Source organism: Buteo buteo, chromosome 3 (genome assembly GCF_964188355.1).
Source record: "Buteo buteo chromosome 3, bButBut1.hap1.1, whole genome shotgun sequence".
Lineage (NCBI taxonomy): Eukaryota > Metazoa > Chordata > Aves > Accipitriformes > Accipitridae > Buteo > Buteo buteo.
The window spans coordinates 39,228,114-39,242,218 of record NC_134173.1 but is presented as its reverse complement, the minus strand read 5'-3'; positions in this window follow the sequence as shown (position 1 = coordinate 39,242,218).

Sequence of the window (14,105 nt, the reverse complement as noted above, 5' to 3'; positions counted from 1 at the left end):
AGTAGGATATTTACTGTACTGTGGTATTTACTTTTGTACCAGGGTATTTGGGATGTGGGAGAAGAAGAAGGGACCAGACAGAATAAAACTGGAACCATATTGGCATAACTGGCCAGAATGGCAGGATTGCAGGAGAGAAACAGAGGGTACATGAGCACAGAATTAATTCAGCTGGGATTAAATCTTGTTTCCAGTGAATATTTAAAACACTTGAGCATGAGCTAGAGGTGACTGGAATGACATCACTGTTTTCAGGTGATTGTTCCTCCCCTATAGCTACAGAATCTGTCTTGGTTCCTTTTTCTATAAATACAAAACTAGTTCATCCGAAACAGGAGAGCTTAGATGGGAAGAAATGAGAACTGGAGCTTAGAAAACCTTTGCCTGGGAGATAGGAAAGACCAGTCTGAATTCTTTCAGGTAAGGAAGAAATTACAAGGAAGAAATATCCTAAGTGCTCTAAGTATTGAGTTAAAGAGGAAGAGGAAGAGCCTAGCCCACAAGCTGCGTTGTGGGGAAAAAAAACCCCAAACAACCCACTCCAAACCCCAGCACTTCTGGGCTGGCCAGCTATGCAAAATTTCCTAGCAAGGTAGTGAATCCAGAGCAAGAGATTAGTGTCTGAGCAGGCCATGACCCTATTCCCAGTTCAATGCTGACTAGCTTATTTTTAGGCTAATTTTTAGCCTTTCTCCCTTCATCATCAGTTCCACCTTATTCATTGCTGTGGGTGTCACTCAGCAAAATGATACTGAAAGCTAGACTGTACTGCACTTCTGGGCAGATATCCACAGAAATTAGTGGCCTATTAGGGATGTGGTGTTTTTTTTCTTGGAACAGCGAGGAAAGTATGGAGACAGTTTGAACAATCAGGAAGAACAATAATGAATAGTTTCCCAGTTGTGTGTTATCTCTGCATTGCCCTTACGAAGCAGGAGTCCCAAGGGGAGAGAAATAGCTGTGTGTGTGATCAGGCAGCTGAAGACTGCATGCCAATGCATGCTCTTAAGAATGTTTGGATTTGAGGTGGGAGGGTGTACATGAGAAGACTTCACAGCCACTTTTATTGCAGTAATTAATTTTTTATTCTATTTTTTCTGGGGTTGTTTTTTTTTCCTTCCGTGGAGTTCACTTGTATGTAGCTGGTGTTGATATTATCAGAAAAGCTATAGGAGTTGGCTAGCATTGAAGTCCCATTAAGGTTTCTAAATGCTTGTTGAAATTATTTTGGTTTGAGTACTTATATGGAAGACAGATTACCAGATACTGTGAGGTGATTAATTACCTTCCCTTGTTAGCCTTGTGTCTTTCCCCAGGGCAGGGCTTTTTCCTAATCCAGTGCTTATTTATAGGGCAAATAGTGAGGAATATCCTGCTCAGAGCCACCTGTTGATAAGGATACTATTCCAGCTTTCATCACTTCCTCATAATGTTTATATCTGTTTCATAACATAAGCAATATGTTTTAAGAGCCAACTTTTTCTGTGAGTTCTTATATAACCAAAAATTTCCAAGACCCTTCCATTAAAAAAACCTCCAGACCATCTAAAAATAGCTGTCAGTATTTGAAAGAGCACTCGAACAAGGCATTTGCTCCAAACTTAAGCAAAACCTCTCAAATTCTCTTATTTGTGATTCTCAGAAATGTAGTGAACAAACAACCCTCGCAACCAAGCTTTCTGTAATGAAAAGCAAAAAGCAAGCAAAACGAAAGGCCAAAAGGAGTAAATTCTAGTAATTGTTGCTTCTGATCATCAAAGCAATTGGGTTGAGTACTATTAGCCTTGGGACTATGTACCTCCCAAGCTTCCTTTGATGATCTAGGCTGGAAGGTATTTCACTGTGTTTTTGCAGTTGTACAAGTCCAAGGGCTGGTTTTATATGTGTGTAGTTTCTTACTACTTTTCTGAAGAGTAGATCAGCAAAACCAGAAAGCCTGAAATAGCACTTTTCTAGCTAGGACCACATTAGGAAATTAGTTTCTCCCTGTGACATTCCTGAGGCACCAATATAAACCGGTTGTAATCACCTGAGTTCGACTTCAGACTGGGAAGTTTAAACTTCACATACTTGTACTTCACTGGGATTTACTCAGCAGGTCTCACACTAGGCTAACTCCTAAGGGCCTGCCTTTTCAGAAGACAGTGAGACTTATATTGTTGTGACTAATTACTCAACAATTAGTAATTAATATAATAATACTATTATTACATTTTATTAATAATAATGTTAGTGTTACAGAGGAGACACAAAGTACAATGAATAGTTTACAGACAATTTCTGAGTTTTTTCCAAAGAGCCCCTGGCAGAATGGAAGTACTCCAAAGATTTTGGCCAGACCCATTCTCACCCTGGATGGAGTTAGTCCTTGCAATCCTTCTAGGCCTCCAAATTAATCACTAGCACTTATACTGTTGTACCACTAATGGAGTTTAATGGAGGCCATTTGCAGTCTCTCAAAGCAGATCTAACCATGTCTTATACTTCCAGAGGAAAAGGGAGAAACCTGAAGAACCTTATTACTTGCTTTGCTTTAATTAGAGGAATTTGTACTGATTATTTCTCATTAACATGTGCAAGAAGCATCTCAGTCCACCCTTTCAACCAAAAGTACCCGTAAACCTTTTGTCTCTGGAGTTATACCCACAACAGTTTTGTTTGTTCTTTATGCCACTAAACTGAAAACATTGTTTTCCTCTTACTAGAAACAGAAGCTAGTCACCCTTCATCCCTAGGCTCTTAAGCTTTACTTTGGGTTTCTTATCCCTCCCAAAGATGAGTTTGAACACATCCATCCCCGTAGTTTTCCCACTTTGGTTCTTGCCGCCCATGCCACTTTGCAGCTCCTTAGGGAGCTCAGTTACGGTACCATAACTTCCAGCCAGCAGTCGCTACTTCCAGGAACAGCTGCCATAGTCTTCCCAAATTACCGACAGTTCCACTTCAGATGCTTGCAAATGAGGGAATTGGCTTCATGAACGCACTAAATGCTTAAGCAAGCCCCGTAGCTCCCTGGCCAGTGGATGTGCTAGCTGGAGCCCAGCCTGCTGCACCATGCTGGGAGGAGATGCTGGAAAGGAAGCAGTGAGCAGCAGAAGCAGCAGCCTGTGCCGTCTGAAGCAGCAACTCAAGCTGTCCTAGCCTGAGCTATGATTAGGCAGACAGAACTTTAACATAAAGGCCTTTCATGTCCTTTTATTCTTCACCTATGCCCTCCCTTAGTTGTGTTTGTAAGGCTTCCCGAAGAAAGCCATTGAGAATCAGTGGTTTCCTCTTTATTTTCCACACCCAGGGGGTCTGAGACACGTGAAATGAATGAACCTGGACTAATTTCCAATTGTTTTAACCCAAAGAGAAGCAAAACTTGCACTGTGGATATACTGTGGCTTTTAGCTGCACCTTAGTGCAGCAGTGGGGGCAAAATTATGGTACAGATGAAAGTGTATAAATAAATTTTATTTGAAGAGAAGATGAATCATATCACATCAGCCTGGGGAATACCAATCCAGAAAAAAACACCTGTTTGAACAGCAGGGCTTGCTGGGCATCTTTTGTTTTCCCAGATTTCTCACTTGAGCATTTTGATAGCAGAGTCCAGGCTATTTTATAATAAGCTACCCCTTTGGCAACCATTTCTGCAAAGGCTTAGTGTAGATGGTGACGGTCACACCAGGGCTTTGGTGCTAAACCCAGCAATGCCTCCATCTGTGGCTTGGCTGTCTGTGGCAGTGAGGCCACAGAACTGTGTGTGGGAAGAATACAAGTCATGTGGCAGATGAGGTTTGACAAGTCAGGGTTTCACAATCACACCCAATCTGTCGTGTCTCACTCGCACTTAACCAATTTAGGAGAGTTTCACTTTCCTAAAAGGAAAGCAAGTCTGAGGCTCATACTCGACACTACCCCACCAGTGAGTGCAGACGTGTGCAAAACGTGCCATGTTTTTGTGCTGTTCACAAAGGACTTAAAGTGATATTCAGAAAGGTCATAATGTTCTGTCTTCCTTCATTCTTCATAAGAGATAAAATTGATACTTAAGTAGTACGATGAAATTATTTCTATTTAGAAATTATATTCTGTTGTCCGAATAAAGGGGATGGTTTTTCTCTTCTGCTGCTTGGGACCTTGATAGGGTAGCAGTGCTTCCTCTCCTGCTCACCTTTTCAGTTTGCTGTCCATATCCCTATGATCTATAAAGAAGCAAAGAGCCAGGCTTGCAGACGTGATGTCAGCCCCATCCTCTGCTCCGTGGATATCCCTCCCAGCAGCGGACATGCTTGCTTGCTGCTGCCCTGTGCCTGCATAATTCAAGAAGGATGGCGGTGACCACGATAAACCTCCTGTGCACTCACTGGAGTTGAATGCTCATCCATGCAGTGGCATTGCTAACAAAGCTGGTGTGTATTTTGAATTCCCAGACAGCCTATTTGGTGTGGTGGTTGACATGAAACAGATCTCTCCTGGGATCACTTGTCCCCAGGTTGAGTAGTGTAAAAAAAAAACCAAAAAGCTGTCTGTAGAACAGATCTTGATTGTCCTGCTCAGTGTTTAGTTACAAGACAGATGACCCCATATGGTAAATGAAGGGGTAAACTGACATTTTTCTTCTGGACTTTGCTACAGCCTCTAAATCACTACCACACATCATTTTTATTCCTTTAGCACAGCTTATCTCCTGCTAAGCTTGCCATGAATTCATTGCATGTGTTTTAACTCATGACTATAATATTGAAGAATATAATCCAGACAGATGGATGATTAATTATATGAAAAGTAATTAAAAAGAAACATGATCTCATACTTTCATGAGTAGCAGGATTTTTGGTAGTTGTCTTGTTCTCTGTGTCCTGTTAAACTTATTGATGAGTTATAATCTAGATACCAAGACTTCAAACCAGACAAGAAAAATTGAGGAGCTTCATTTATGCAATTTGAAATTAGACCGGAGCACTAAAAAATAGAGGCAATTAAAATTTGGGATGTCTCATCTGCCTGATTAAACATCCAACAAGATGCGTGACTGACACTCCTCTCCAATCTTCATTTATTTGTTTAATATTAAAAAACTCCTCAGATGTATATAAGCCATCTGCTGTTCTCAGATTCACTGAGCCTTGGTATATTATGCATCTGCAAAGCATTTTCATTTGATGCCATTAACTATGGAAATTTGCTCGTGAAAATTTCCAGTAGAAAAAGCTAATGCTTTCTAGACATTTCTGATTATGGCCCAATCTTCTTTCCTCTTTTGTCCACAACAGCTTTATTTTGATCATTACAGCTAAGCTGCAGACTGCTTTGGTGTGATAAATAACACTGGCCGAGTGACAGCAGCCAGATAAATAACACTGGCCGAGTGACAGCAGCCAGGCTGGTTCCTTCTCAACACGTTCGGGCCACGTAACCTCGTTATTTCCTCAGCGCACTGCAGAAATCTCCACCTGGAGATGGGGCCCTTGCTCAGCGGGTGGGCTCTAGAGCAGCCTGGAGCCTAGATCCCAGTGCGGTGAAGGTCACGGTCTAACAGTGCCAGGGGGAGTGGGAGACCGCGACGGCGTGCGAGGGGTTTCAGGCGGAGGAGGAAGCCGTGTCTGCTGACATGGACGTCAGGCAGCCCAGGGAGGGACTCATCTGGGGGAGCATCCCAGCTGGCCACCTTGGCTCGCTGCTTCACACCCTCCATCCCACTGGAGTAAGCTGAACCATGCCTTCGCGCTGCCCCTTCCCCTCCTGCAAGGGCAAGATCCCGCAGCCCTTCCCGGGCAGAAGCAGGGTTGCAAAGAGACGTGGGAGGAAGCCCAGCCTGGGTCGGCTTCATCCAGACCCGCCGTGCAGCTGGTGGTGAGCTGCTGTCCTCTCTCTGCCTCCATTTGCCTTCCTACCTACTGTGCCTTCCGTCTGCTGGAAGCTGTTATACGTTCGTACAGTAACAAGCGTGCTGGGATTTGCTGGGACAGCTGCTGTAATACAGCAAACATATGGAAATGAGAAGGAATACATCAGTGCCATAAAAGAAACTAGCCCTTAGGTCCTGGATGCAAGCTGAAGCAAGACATGGCAGTTGCAGTCGGTTAACACTGTGAGTTACTTCAGGCGTTGGACTTCCCGTTTGACTCTTGTTTTTCTTGATTTGAACAAGTACCTGTGGCTTTCAGTCATCTGCCTGCCTGCCAGCTGCAGCGTCTGAAAGATGTAAATCCTTAGAGGTGATTTCTTCTCAGCCTTATGGATCAGGACAAGGATGAAATAGCAGTGTTCGGTGGGTAGCTACCATTTGACCTTCAGTGCTTATCATCCGCTTCCACCTGCAAAATGCCGGGAGAAGGCCACGCGTGAGGGGGATAGTCCCTAACCCTCTGCTGCAAGGAGCCCGTCGTGTAGCACCAATTCTGTGGGCCTCTTCAAGCCCCCTGAGGGAAAACGTGGTGGTGGGGAGGTACCACTCTGACAAGTGAAGTGTGATTTCACTATACCAGGTCCCATCACAGCATAGAAATGTTTTTCTCTGAGGAAAGGTGGTAGCTGATCCTCTACCTGTGCAGGTGGCACTGCTTGCCTTCCCCCAACTCCATCAGTCAACCCACTTAGCTGCATGGAGGGGAAGTCGTTGGTGCCACACAGCAAAGATTTCACCTCTCTCAGGTAAAAGGTGAGATTGGAGAGTGCAACTTCTCATTTGTGAAGCATGCAACCAATTTTCAGGTCAAACCCTATATGACTTTGGCTTCTATTTACCTGCAGCTGCACCAGCACTTCCCATTCACATTGCAGGAGTAGCCGGGACTCGAGGCAGATGTGGGGAGCAGAGTGAGCTAGGTACATCTGAAGAGGTGGATGAGCAGCTACAGAAGTTCATGGACACAAAAGAATGGCTGTGGAAACCATCCAAGTGTCTTGCTGGGTCCAGGTATATTTTATGCGCTCCTGTTTTCCTCATGCTTTTCCCTTTTGCCATCTGTGTTTGTACAACTCTCTCTCCTCCCTGTTTCTTGCAGAGACACAGCAGAAGAGCGCAGTGAAGTCAGCAAGCTGTGTATGTTTTTGGTCACACAGCAGCCTCTCCACTTTGAATTCCAGTGTTTGGCTGCACAGTGCAGTATGTGCACTGCACGCAGTATCAGAGCCCCACTGCAAACTAAGAGAAGTCAGCATGAGAAAGTAAGCTTTATTTTATTTTATTTTATTTTTTTATTTTATTTTATTTTATGTCTCTTTGCTCCTAATGACTCTTTAGTTTCCTATGCAGCAGAGCATGAGAAGAGGAAGTAGATAAAATGGCAAATCATGCTGGTCACACCTTATCCACTTAATGTACAGAATGCAGGTATTACACCAAGTGGACTACAAACACAGAGCGCCTGGCGTATGTGCAAAGAAGCACTCCAGCTTGTGATGGCCTCTTCCCAGACTGGACAGAGATTTAATCCAGTGCAAGCAGTGTCTGGAGCTTGCTGAGTATGCTGAAGGGATAGGCTGCCTGTCACTCCAGCGGGCATTAACTCAGCTCTTGCTGTGACTATGATCATTGGTAATGATCTTTATTACAGTCACTGGGGTCAGTTTCAAAGACAGGGACTTTCCTATGGCTGTCTGCAGGGTCACCCAAATAAGCACATGCTATATAACATTAAACACGCTGTGTGCAAGGTGCACATGCCCCTAACAGTCTATATATTCATACTGAACAAATCAAGGGTTGTTTGTTTACAGCCAAGTCAAAGCTAACACTCGCTACAAGCCAAACCCCCCAAAAGACTATGAGATTACTAGAAATCTGGGAAATACCCCAAGTCCTCAGATGATGATCCCAAATGGTGCCAAGCAGGTGTAATTTCTGGATGGGGAGAAAGCACACATCCAGGAGCAATGGCCATGCAGTAGCCCTACACAAAGGATCCCTATAATTTAAATTCTGTTGCACTATATCAGCCTTTGTACTATATTTTTATAGTACACTGCTTTATTGCAGTGTGGGTTTCGGCAAAGTTTTTTGTCTCCTTTGGAAAACCATTTAATAAACTCTTCTGGCTTTTGTCTGATTTTGCAAAAATAACAACAGCAAGCCAACATAGCACTGAGTTTTGGTGAGGGCAATAGGACCTGAGGTGATGTTAAGAGCAGCAAGTACAGGGAGTACTGTTGCTCAGTTACTTTTTGACTGAGGGCTGAAGTGGAAGCAAAGTCTGGGGACTGTGTCAGATTTCCTGACTGTGCTTTTAAACTGCTTTAAGTGTTCAGGAGCACTTTTGACTACAATGAAGAATAATACATTTCTAGTTGAGTCTTTTAACCTATTTCATGGAGGAGTTTGTGGGAGGTTTGTTTGGTTTTTTTTTTTAACGTCTCTCACTTTGCCCCTGAGGGAAAAAGACATAGATAAAACCCACTCCTGTAAATGACAACATGTTATTTTTAGTTCCTGAACTCAGCTATGCTTAATTAGTTTATCCAGCTGAAAATGAAAAAGAAAACCCCATGCCCTACAGCAATATGTATTCATGTACAACTCCTAATAACTTCAATTCTTTAATTTGTCTGTAAAGGACACCCATTAAAGTTGTGTGTGAAGAAAGCGGCACAATCCTTTATATATAAACCTCATACTTAGAGAAGTACAAATACTTTCCACTTTTATAAAAAAGTGGGCCACTTCACTGTCAACCTGCACACACCCATAACAAGCCCTGAGAAAAGCCATCAGAAACCTAAATGTAATGGAAGAATCTCACCACCTCTGTTGGTTTCCTGCATAGCTCTTTCTATTCTGTTGTGTTTGTTCCTCACACAGCCCATGGAATTAATCTTTCTCTGACTGGCATATTTTTCTAAATTACTTCTTCTCTCTGAAGATGGAATATTCCCTTTCTTAGGTTTTCTTCTTTGATGCACCTTTCAAAGTTCTCATCTTTTGCACTGTTTTCCATAATTCACGTCACATGCCATATCATTCCCTCCTTTTTGTCCTTACCTTGGTTTTCCCTTAAAAGAGGTGAAGCCTTTATAGCTCGTCAGTTAAGTGGCATGATTCACAGGATGGTTTTGGTGTTGCCTTCTCTATTCCTTTACTTTACAAATGTACCCACGCTCAAAGCTTTCTTCGCGCACCACTTCACACTTCATTTTACCGCCCCCGTACCTGTGTCCATAAAGTGAAGAAAATAAAGTGCTCAAGAGAAGGCAAGGGAGACCTTATGACCTGTGATCTTTCCACCCACTCTCAGGTCAAGAGCAGCCAAAATGCAACCCCCCACTTTGTACAGAGATCTCCCCACGTTCTGTCCATCCAGGCTGGAGGAAGAGGAGCCCTGGGGGTGTTGTGAGCCTCCTGCCCCTGCCCTGCGATTTGGTGTTGAGGATGGTGTGTGCTCCAGGCAATGAAACTTTGCAAAGCGGTTGGTGGTACCACAGCCATGCCCGCTCCTATATGTACATATTGTGACATACAGCATATTCAACAAGTTAGGGAGAGCCGTCACTGTGGTTACGTCAGCACAGAAAATAAAGTGGGCCAGGGACTGTGCTCTAACTTTTTGCTCAAGGGGCCCAGTGCAGCTCATTTACATGCTGCTAAAACTCGAAGCAGGGTGTACCCATCCATACAGACTACTGGGGACAGTCCCCAGCCTATGCTTCCTCCCAGTCTGGGCTAGCCTTGCTGGGACTTTGAGCTGGCCTTACTCAAAACCATGCTAAGGGGTTAGTGACAATGCCACAGCAATGGTGGTCAAGGTTGGTGCCTGAGATCCCGTCCTACATCAGCGTACTAGGCAATACAGAGCCTGAGCAGCTGCTCTGCCCTAATCTTTACCAACCACAGCTGTGGGTAGACCCTGTCCCCCCCTTGTCAGACTAGACTTGGGGGGGATGGAGGGGAAGAGAGAAGGCATTTGGTGCCAGCACAGGTTTGCCTTCTGAAGGAGGCACAGCCTTGGTCCTTTCTCTTTGCAACTACATGATAATTCCCATCTGGAGTCAATGGAAATTGAATCTTAGAAGGTGACCTGGGAACTACTAGTATGGCTGCCATCCAAACATCATACTTTGTAGTCAGTGGCTCTGCTAAATAAAGTGTCAAATCTGAGTAAGATCCTGTTTCTGTGGGCAAGGGCTACATAGTGATTACTGTTCGCATTTCACGGAGGAGTGTGATACCGAGAGATTGAACATTACAGTCCCAGTCCCACGGTGGGACTCCATTTCACAGCCACAATACAATTTGGGCCATTACCTTGAGGTCTCACTAGCAGGCAGTGTTGCTTCTTCAGAGAAATCCCAGGAAAAATCTGTTTCCTTAAAGCTTCTGTGGCAGATACAGCTAGCAGAATGCCTTGCAATTCCCTAGCACAAAGCGAAAAGGCCTGCATTTTCTTTTTGGTTTGCCGGTAAGGCTTGGACCTCAGAGTACAGCTGTGTTAAAATAAAGTAAGTAGCCACATCTACTGAGAAAGCCAAGTCTTTATTCTTCTCCAGGAGGACAAAGACATATCTACACACCATTAATTACTAATGCATTGGCCCAAGCAGGTATTCATCAGTCATTTTAAATGTCATTCTAGAGGACCTGAGTGTTTTCAGAAGATAGCTTTTGGAGTGTATATTCCAGCCAGCTCCAGGGAGTCATCTGTATGTAACTTGGAAGCAGAAACTCTATTTATTAAGAAGCCCCCACTTCCAACATACTGACTGATGTTATGCAAAATTATATGTCACACAGAGCAGACTGAGAGTCATAATAGTTACACTGGATGAACAGAATGAATCTCAAAAGGTAGGAAGCTGGTCTTGTAATGCATTATTCATGGCTGGCTAAATTAACCCCAGAAACTGGAGGTAGGGGAAGAATGCACAATTTATAGCTTTTTTTTACTCTCCAAAGATTCTGACTCCAATGCCGCATTTGCTCCAGAAAGAGGTTTCAGGGTGATTAGATATTTCTGCATTCTAAGTTTAAAAACTGGCATAGTTACCAATAAATGTATTTTGTTTTGCTGTAATGAACAATTGCTTCTGAACAGGAAATAACTAGTATTTTTTCTGATGAGGCTGGCATTTTAATTTATTTGCATGGTAAGTCATCCTTTGGGAATATGAACTTCCTGGCAAGTCAGAGAAATGAGGATGATCCCTAAAAGCATCAGTAAATTTGTACTGCAGACTACTGCTCCAACAAGTGCATTCCCTGGATAAGAGGGAGAGAACCCATCCATAGCCTTTCTAGACATACAAAACAAAAGTATTTTATTATCCCTGAATTAGATTGCAATAAAAATAGGGCATAGCCCTTTTTTCAAGCAACTGCATTAACAAGAGAATCTGAATATTCAAATGCAAATAGTGCCTAACTTTCACATTCACTTTTACAAAGTTAGTGTACAAGTCTCTTGCTGAGAGATAAACCAAGTAAAGTTTCTCTATCCTCTGTCATGATGAAAAACTGCAGTACCCTTTAGAAGAGGAGTTTTAAACTATACGTAGCCATTTCTCATGTGTCCTGGATGGGTTATCTGCTTTCTGAGTTAACCGGGTCATAGAAAAAAAGCCAAAAGACCTAATTTTTGATGCCTCATTTCCACTTCTCAAGATGGCATGTGTGTGCCTAATTAATAAATGTTTTTGCTTTATCTAGATTTCCTCAGATCCTCAGGAGCTGACCATACTCTGAACTGTCTGAAGCTGAGTATGCTTCATTGAAAGATCAGGAAAGTAAAAACACAGGATTTGGAAGTACATTTTTTCACATTCCTCTGGCTTGACTCTGGGTTGGACTGAGGTGCCCAAATTAAGAGCTTGATTACCACAAAACCCATACTGGAGCAAGAGAGACACAGTTTCCTTCCTCCTGCTTCTTCAATAATGTCAGGTGACTGGACTCTCTAATTTAGATATTTCATATAAAAATGCCTAATCTTAAGTGAGATTAATCTATTTTTACTCATACATGAGCCATCTGAGTCCAACCCATTGGTTTTAACAAACATTTTCTCCAAAGTAACTTTAGCATAGCTGAGACTCTAGGCATCACCGAGCTGGCTGTACACTCCAGGTCTCATCGATTCACCCATCTTCCATTTCTACTTCATTGTATAATTTATTATAATGCAAAAATGTAATCCAGTCTTTGCTAGTGTATATTATGAACTCCTTACTCAAATGAAAATCATATTCTCCTGAGGTTCCGGATTTGGTTTTGCTTTAAGAATTTTAGGTCATGCTAAAATCCAAGTCCAATAATTAGGTGTATTTTATACACATCCATGACTGGAATTCCATGTTAGTTGTCCAACTGTAAGTAAATAACATTTCTTGTTACCGAAGTGAAAGAGGCAAAGAGATGATACTTCCTGGAGCGGGTAACACTGTGTGCTTCCAGATAATGGCAACCTACTGAAACAAGTTAAACATGGGAATGCAGCTCCACAGGAGGAGTTGTTTATGGGATAGTACCAGGTCAGATTTGGATTACACGTTATGTTAGCTATATATTTGCAGTAAACCAGCAAATTCGACTGTTAAGAGAAGATGTGTTTTGCAGTTCTTTGTCCTTATATATTATATATAATTCACAGGTTTCATCTTAACACTCTGCAATGATTGATCCCAGTGGGACTTGTGACATTTCAGCAATATGTACCAATAAATGAGATGTGCTACTTTTTTTCCTCTGCTATATTTTTGAAACAGCACTCTTGGGAGTGTGGTGGTATTTCTGCCACTAACCATAAGGTGGCATAACACGCACAGCAGAACAGCAGTCAAACCTTCGTTTTAATGTTCCTTTGTACATCATATTTCTTGACATATTAGATTTTAATGGTGAAAAACAGGCTGTAAAACTAGTTGAGCTTTTAGAAACCCTACACTATTACAAAAGCAATGACAAAGATACATATTTGTGTGTGTCTATGTTGTGCTGCTTTTCATTCCAGCAAACAACCATTTTGAACATATTACTACATGATGATGTTAAAAACAAAATTGCAATTCTTTTCTTTTTTTTTAGTTTGCTTTCCACTATCTAGTTTTGCTTTTAGCGTCTGCCTTTTGTAAGTCTGATTTATTTTTTTTCCCAAATCTCTCTTCCTTCACAGAGCTAGCCTCTCCAGATTTGATTTTCCTTTCAGATTATTGTAATGTGAAATAGATTTGATGAGTTAAGAATAGCCACAAGTCTAATTTCTTACTAACTGGGCAGATTAATAGAAGCATCTTTTAAATTAGATACATATTACACAACTGTTAACTACATATGTGAGTTTAATACTTCTCCAAATACACAGCTTGCCTTAAGAGGGTGGAGTATTAATTTGGGTAAGAACATCTTTATCACAGTGCATGAATTTAATATTTCATCATCAAAAGCATATCAGAAACACATTTCTTGAGCACAGCTTTTTGTATTTTCTTGCTTGAAGAAAAAAGGCCAAAGATTCTGTAATCCTAAATAGAATCCAGCACAAAAGACTTCCTGCAGATTTGGAGAACTCCCTGGCAAGCCATAAATCAGGAAATGGACTATATGCCATGGGTCTTGCTTCCCTAGCAAACACAGTCTCTGTTACAGCTGTCTCATTTTGATCACTGGAGCACCTTACAATAAAGGGATGCAAAAGGGAAGTAATTTTAAGCTGTCAGTGGAGAATACTTTATACAGGAAGAATCCCAATCCTCTGCTTCACAGCCCACAGAGAGAGGAGTAGAAGAACGGAAGAGACAAGGCCATGACAAAGGCGTTATGTGAACCTTTGGGGGGGCAACGGGAGGGGGATGCTTGGCCAGGGGACGCAAGCCGGGAGCTGCAGCTGGTGGCCAGACTGGCAGGCCAGAGCTGCCAGCCAGTGCTGGCACCAGGACAGGTCCTGGGGGGGCTCCCATGGGCGGGCAATGGTCTCCATAGGTGTTATTCTGGTCTCCAAACACTCCAAGGGACACTCCCCACAGCAGTCTAGATACACAGCCTCCTCTAAACTTCAGGGAAAACAGACTTACTTGAATTATAAGGCCTTTAGAAATGAAAACATGACTGCGAATATATATGTGTGAGAGGTTACTGGTTATCACACACCTGAGGATCTGGCTGCAACCTGTAAGCCAGGCAGCTTTATTTG